Source organism: Lygodium microphyllum, chromosome 7 (genome assembly GCF_053477565.2).
Source record: "Lygodium microphyllum isolate KBCC chromosome 7, Lygodium_microphyllum_v1.1.10, whole genome shotgun sequence".
In the NCBI taxonomy this organism is placed as follows: domain Eukaryota; kingdom Viridiplantae; phylum Streptophyta; class Polypodiopsida; order Schizaeales; family Lygodiaceae; genus Lygodium; species Lygodium microphyllum.
The window spans coordinates 151,516,882-151,525,062 of record NC_141141.1 but is presented as its reverse complement, the minus strand read 5'-3'; positions in this window follow the sequence as shown (position 1 = coordinate 151,525,062).

The window sequence follows — 8,181 nt, the reverse complement described above, 5'->3', positions numbered from 1 at the left end:
AAGAAAGCCTAGTTAAATGTTGCCAAAAAAGGCAAAAATGGCATGTAAGGATAGTCACCCAACCACTGTTAGGGAGTAAAAATGAAAAGTGCATGTTGGTGGACCATTTAACGTAGCAAAATGATGATTGTAGTTTGGAATCGAGGCATATGTTGAAAATGCAAGCAAGAGTGGACCTTTGACAGATTGAAAATGATCAGCAATAGGTCTCTTGATTGACAAAAGGGAAGGAGGACTTGTAATTAGCAGGGAAATTGTAGGAGTGTAAGTCTTGCAAATTTGATACCATGTCAAAAGTGGCGCAATAATGGAAGCATAGATGAAGTGTTGAAATAAGTTGATGATCACAAGATAGAAGATAGAGACAACAAAAGAACATTGCAATGAAGAGAATTCAGAGATATGCTTGGGAAATGGAATCCATATACCAACACGAGATAGTTGCATACAATAGTGAGTCACTTGCTATGTGGGCATTGGCATTAGCTTCTCTCTTTAATGGAAGTCCACTTGAAGAATGATGATGATTGTATGTGCGGAGGAGCCTAGTTAGTAAAAAGGCACAAAATATGCCATTTAGCAATTGGTTGGCCACATTAAATGTTGGTTGATTGGCATAAAATGCCTAAAATACACACAAATGTGCCAAGCCCAATTGGCATGCACAAACTCACATGAGTTGACAATCTTGCTAATAGTGTTATGGTATTTATAAGGCTAAGAGCCTTGTTGCACCTAAGAATAATGGGGTGAGTGGGATTTGAGTGTGAATTTTTCCAAATCGATTGCACCCCAAGGGTTTCATATGTAGGATTTAGATGAGACTATTAAAAAAAAGCATTTATGTTGTCGGATGATGGTAGTTTCATTTGCTCACTGTCTATGTAGCTTTTTGTTCTAGCAACCTCAAGTGTATGCTACTAGTGTTGTGATAAAATTGTGTTTCTCACAAGCATTAGGAGGGAGAATGGAGGACTATGACAACTCCTCTTCCCCCATTCACCCTTAGTGTGATTGTGTGGTTGTTGAAGGTGGGGTCTCTTCCATCCTATTGGAACAGGGTCGAACTTGATCCTAAGGATTGTGCATGAATAGGAAATACAGTTCATGTTCTTTAATGGTAGGGTAGACTCTAGAGGTAAAATGTGGACAAAAAATGATGTTTATATGTAGATTTGAGGTAGCCAACAACCACCATGAATACCTCCTTGTTGCATTATTCATGGTATCAAAGATGAAATGGAGCTCTTGTTCTTTTGTGCATGGGAGGCAATTATCCCTTGTGCCTTTCTTGTCAATCTTTTTATTGTTAATGAATAATGAATAATTTATAAGCCCTCATTTGATGTTTCCCAGTTTGCCACATAAATGTAAATTTTAGTCCTTGAATAGGGGATGTCAATTTATAAAATAGTGTACCATTTCTTGATTCCAATCGCCTACAAAAATGCTTCTAATGAATATCTAAAATTTCTAATAGGAATTCTTTCAAAGAGACTTTGAAGGGGTGAAGGTTTTAATCACCCATTGTAGCAAGTCCACAACTTCATTATTGTACTTGCAATGCATAAAAAAAGTAGTGAAAGTTTGTAGGTTAGTCTTGCATATGTTTATTGGGTCCTCTCTCTTATATACTTGTACTATTACTAAAGGTTTGCCCTCTTAAGGTTGAGATTACTTAGATGTGTTTTTATTTAAACCAATGAGGAGTTCTAAATATGGTAGCTCTAAATAACACTTGTATTTGGGGGGAGCATAGATGCTGTGGGCTATTTCGAGGATCTTTTGAAGTGACCATAGGAACTTCCTATAGATGGTATTTAAGAGTAGTATCAGGGGTCTCTAGTAGGAGCGAGTATATCGTGGAGACAATGAGAATGTGTGTTAAAATTACTATTTTGCTAGTCATTCCCTTGGAAGCCTTCTCAAAAGTCTAATTATTTTCTAAGCTTGGTTGTGACTCATTGCCATCTTTGGATTTGGGGTTCCTAAAAGTTTAAAGATTTACCCATCTTGTTCATCTTGGGCAACCTAGTCTCCTTGGTTAATGACATGTTCTAATTGCACACATTACACATACTTTCGTGCTCTTAATATTTTCTTATGTGGAACTTATGGTGCTTTGATTAAGGCATGGCGATGGTGATCTTCTTTGGGTCTTTTCTCAAAAGCAAACATAAATTTATTGGACCTCGCAAGAAGATTTAAGAAAGGCTAGTCTATTAGGATGCGTGTAGATCTCACTTTCAATGCATTTAATGATACATTTGCTTGGTTAGTTTTTTGTGTGTTAAGAGTTGGATCATATTAATGTTTATTGTTCAAATGACTAGTATTGCAGTATATTGTCCAAATGAATAATATTGTATTAGCTTTTATGTGACCTTTGATGGCCTTATATAGTTCTCTAGAAACTCGAATGGTTTTATGGCCTTGTCTTTGCCACATGTGGGTATGAGGCTCTGTGATGTTTTGATAGGTTCTGTTGAGGTTCTGATTGATTCTGATACCTTCTATATAGCTTTCGTTTTGTTCTGATTTTCTTTTGTATGAAGCATGGATTGATAATTGATGAAGGTTGAAATATTTTGAGAGTTTATTGAATAGTTTTTGATAGTTTGGAATGGTTTTATTATGAGTTATGAGGATCTACTGTTCTCTGATGACCTTCTGTAACCCTCTGTAAACCTTCTGTAGAGCCTCTGTCTCTACTCAGTCTCTGCTTTGTATCTGTTCTGTACTGTTCTGTAGATCTTCTGTAAGTGTTTTATAGAATGTATGTGTGACTTTGGAAAAGTTTTCTAGCTTTTGGAAAGGATGAATCTAAGTTCAAAAGAGCTAAAATAAATGGAAGAAGCAACTGAGCTGAAGACTGAAGAGAAGACTGGAGTGACAGTGACAGTAGTGAGCTATGAAGAGACAATGTAGTGGCTTTGGTGCCTCTTTACATCAGACATACCTCTTGGGAGGTGCATCCACGACCTAATAAGGATTATTGAGAGTCATTATTAGAGTATTGTAGTGAGGATATGCTGTATTATTGATGTCGACAAATGAGTGATTGGGAATAGCAAGACCTTGCCCGGGAAGGGTTTTAAGGGCCAGGAAACCATTCTTGTAGACTATTGAAGCTTAAACTTCAATTTAAACTTGAGAAAAAGTAAAATAATCCTTCTAAATGCTAATTCTAGGCATTTATTTACAGCATCATACAGTCTAGTGGCATAAGTTTCTTCAAATAGATCATGGCTAAGCCTTCAATTAACAAGAAGTCCAAGATTTGAAGAAAAAACTCAATGTCTTCAATGGAAATTGAACCCTATCCTGTCCATAACCTCCATTGATGAGAATAGGTCCATATGTCTTCAATGTTGGTACAATGTTGGTTAAAGCTTGAAGCCACAGGAATAAGGAAGCTCCAGGTCTGATTAATCTTCAAAACCCCTTTGATTTGAATAAAGAAATTTGAAATTTCTTCATGCTGCCCCAAATTGTCAAGAAACAATGTCTTCAGACTCCATATCCATACCAAGATGAAGCTCCAAGCTTGAAGAAGGCTCAATGTCACTAGTATGGAATGTATGGAAGCTTCAAGAGATGTAATAGAATGAAAGCCCCATCATCTTGTTGAAGAAATCTGAAATTTTCTTATGCTATCCTGGACTGTCAAACATAAGGTTGGTATGAGAGATGAAAGCTCAAATAATGGTCATGGAAGTTGAAGATCACTTGGGAGAGTATTTGCTTATTGACTGTAAAGCTTGCTTAAGCTCTATAAGCTCCATATCCTTCAGATTTTACAGACTGGTAGAAGAGTCTGAATTCAATGCAAACAGCAGAGCCAACACGGATTTATATCCTGCTCAAGACGAGATAGACCATGGCTATTATGGTACACTCCATAGAGGGCTTTTGAAGTCTAGGATCAAGCACAAGGTGCCTCTCAAACCATAGGAACCACGAAAGTAAGATAAGAGAAAATCTCTTGGTGTGAGCTTCAATGGAAGCTTGAGAGAAACTCGAAACGAGAGAGAGAGAGAGAGAGAGAGAGAGAGAGAGAGAGAGAGAGAGAGAGAGAGAGAGAGAGAGAGAGAGAGAGAGAGAGAGAGAGAGAGAGAGAGAGAGAGAGAGAGAGAGAGAGAGAGAGAGAGAGAGAGAGAGAGAGAGAGAGAGAGAGAGAGAGAGAGAGAGAGAGAGAGAGAGAGAGACTATTTCCAAAAAGAAACCCTTCCCTCTCAAAAGCAACCACAACCAAACTTACCTCCAACCCTGGTTATTCTCATTTTGTCCATTTTCCATCATTTTTGAGCCAAGAATGAGCCACGACCTACTAAATGTAACTGGAACCCGCCATTATCCACTGGATATTGCCAAGATCCTCCATCTTGCATACCAAGAACCATCTCCTTGACCACGGTTTGTGACAGCTACTTCAGATCTAACCATGGTTCTATGTAAGTCACCCCTAGATAACTAGACACATACTTCCATGGTGACAAATCAACCAAGTCTTGATATAACCAACTCCTCCGTGATTAAGACCTCCCTAGCAAGATCATAACCATGAAAATTGATGTAAACAAGGATCAAAGACATTAAGCTTTGATATCATTGTAGAGAAGGATTCTTAACCTAAATTGATTTAGCCTAATTCTAACCTATGAACATGAAATTGACAAGAAATGGTCAAGAAATTGACAAGAAACCATACATAGAACTATCATTAACTATGAAATGAAATGGTTACAAGGAAAGAAACAAACCAAACTTCTTGTTCCAAAATAGCATGATCCCAAATTTAATGGCTACTCCCCTATTTATAAGTAACCCTAATCTAACCCTAGCAAGCCGGTTCTTATTATACATAGTCATTATTATACATTTTTCACCCTGGCATTGAGGCAGAGAGAGATAGAGCTTCCATTGGTGATTCGATTTGATCTTGCCATCGGGGAGTTCTTTGCACACGTCAGGTATATCAAACCCTTCCTCCTATGTCCTTGTTGTGATCTAGAAGTTTGTGTGCCTTGTGATTGCTTAGATTGCTGGATTTAACAAAATCATCCTCGGCGTTGCCATCGTCGTGTGCAACTCGGCCCCCGTCTTAGTGGCTTGGTTTTGGGTCGAGTCCCAGAATCGGCCCTCGGTCCTCTTGCATTTGGCCAATTCAGCTTGTCCGAACGGACAACTCGGTCAACACCTTAAAATTCAGCCCTCGGTCAACTTGATTTGGCCCAAACCAACTCGGCCATTTCCACTCGGCCCGTTCGAACAATCGACTCGGCCAACTAACTTGACTCGTCCCTCGGCCACGTCCATTCAATCGTCCGAGTTGCAAATTCGGCCATTGTTCTTGTTTGGCCCATCCGAGTCCACCACTTGTCCCCTGCAATTAGGACAAGTTGGGCCAAGTTAGATTTTTGCAAATTTTTTGGAATATTGCACCAGACCCAGCTAGATCGCAACCGCACAAACCTTTGTGAAAAACCTCAACGCCCAGAACTCGATTCTGGCGCAAGGAATAGACGAATTCGCAAGACACAGCCGCTTAGCAGCTTGAGTAGATTGTTGAGAGAGTCAGCTCCTTAACGATAGCCAGGGGAGTCATAGACCTTGAAATGAACCTAAAATGAGTAAGAGAACGCAGCAAGAAACCCTAAAATCTATCAAGACAACCAAAAATTGATCGAACAAGCCGACTAGGCCTAAGATGAAATGAGAGTGCGTAAGCCGATTAGACACTTGTTCTTCGTACTCACCTTGATTTCAAGCACTTGAAGTATACCTAAGAACAGCTAAAAGCCTAATTAAGCATAAGTACACAAAAAAGAACACACACACACACACACACACACACACACACACACACACACACACACACACACACACACACACACACACACACATTGAGTGGATGTAATTTGAGGATTGTGTGCAATAATTAAGGAACTCACTCAGATAAAAAAACTTGAAGGTCCCAAGATATAGACGTGCAATCGAAGCCCGACCAAACAACGACAGAGACGTGGATCTACTTGACCTGCTTAACCTTATTGATAGCTTAGTGGAGCACGAGAACACAACCATGTCAGAAGAAAGCTTAGACTGTAGACAGAATGAGAAATTTGACTTAGGAGTTTTCCCAGAAGTGATCCAACAGTTGGTGAATAGCTATGATTCTCACGCTCGGTACGAGCACCGCGGTAGAATGGCAGAAGCCATCATAACTGACCTAGAGGATAAAAGGAAGCTAGCCCACAAAGCACTGCAAAACATAGTGGAATACAACCAAGACCAACATACTAGGAGAGCATGAGGCAGAACGCAGAGATGCGAGAGATACAGGGAGTGCTAAACCTAGCAGGTGGGAATCGAGTTGACCATGAGAGAGCACTAGAATGAGACTTGACACTGAGTGAGCTTCTCCTAAAGCGATTGCTAGAAAACACAACAATCGAGCAGAGCTATGCAGCATTAGCAACGTCACTACTAGCAGGGTTAGGATAAACCAAGGCTCCAAGAGCTAGCCTAAGATACTAGTTGTCGCTAAGCAGCTCGATAAGAACCAACCCCACGACGATCCATACAGCTTCATAGAGCAGTTCAAGCACATCTACGAGGCCAACGGCCTCATAGACTTGACTCAGTGCTCTCAAGCATTCGGGCTTTGCTTAGGTGAGCCCCATTGGCCCTTCTCGCGCCAAACGATGTTAAGCCGGCGGTTCCTAGAATGGACATAAATCCTACTGGAATACCTAGACCGCATGGTCCCTATGTAACCCATCCACCGAGAAACGCTCCAATCCACTACGTGGAAGAGCCAAATGAGGAAGAGACTTATGTATACCCTTATGTCTCGCACAACGATGAGGGCAACACAGTCCTTATGGACTATCGACCAGTGCTGGTGATGGCATTAGGTAGGGGACAAGGTAGAGGCCTAGGAGGGCAGACCCAAGAATCAATCATATGCGGTCACCCAGGACATATCTCATTATGTTGTCTTGAAAGGGATTAACAAAATAGAGACAAGGTTGACCTAAGGTGTTGTGAGTGTGGAATCACTCATCTCTTCGTTGATTGTCAAAAGCGAAAACCATCCTCGAGTTCGGCTAACATACCATATATCCCATTGGGGCTATTCGGTGTCGAGAATATCGATGGGAAGGCTACACCTATCCCATTACATGTCATGACCCATGCACAAATGAAGCAGACCAGCATATCATTGCCAGGTCCTAGCATATCATTTCCAGTGGCACAATGCTACTTGCTAGAAAGAAAGTCACTAACGCTGAGGCAGAGACATCAGCCCCAAAGGTGGTTAAAAAGGGAAGTGCTAAGATCGGGGAGTACCCCAACCCGAAGCGCCAACTGGAGGCCATCAAGACGGTGAAGGAGTGGGTAAAGGAGGCCTAAGAACACCTAAAAGATGCGGATCCCATCTTAGAGGACGAGATCGAGGATCTCTCCAGCATAAGCACTCCAGTCTCACCCCCTCAACCAAAATCGAGAGATGCAACTGCGCCACAAGTAGCACCGCTTGGGCAAAGCCTTAACGCTACGGGCCAGCAAATCAATCAGCCATTGGCCAGGACAATCTGAAGCAGGAGAAAGACAAGCAACCAACAACCCTCTCACCACTCTAGTGACCACCCGTGTGATGCTAAGCGTGAGAGATCTGCTTAGGTAGCATCCGACCCTATGGCAAGACTTGAAGCAATGGGTTGAAGGATCACAAGAGCAAGCTGCTGCAGACCTCTAAGAACTTGATGCATAGATGCAAATACCGAGTTTCATGTTGCACTCCGTGCCCAAGTCCTTGCACGTTAATGCTTTTTGGGAAGGCACCGAGATGCATGCGGTCTTACCGGTCCTAGCCCTAGGCGACACAACAAGGAAAGGGATTGTAGACACAAGGACGGGAGTTAGTGTACGGAGCCACGCAATGCTCTAGACTTGGGGCAACCCACCTGTCGAGACTACTAGGTTCAATGTCACATTAGCTAACGAAATGAAAGTGAAGCCATTTGGAGTGCTAAAAAATTGGCTAGTGAAAATCGTAGGAGTCCAATTCTCAGTTGACTTTATAGTCATGAAGGGAGTGGACTGCAATATCCTATTGGGCCGACCCTGGATGTGCAATGCCAGAGTGATCGAAGATTGGGGGAATGGTCTCAT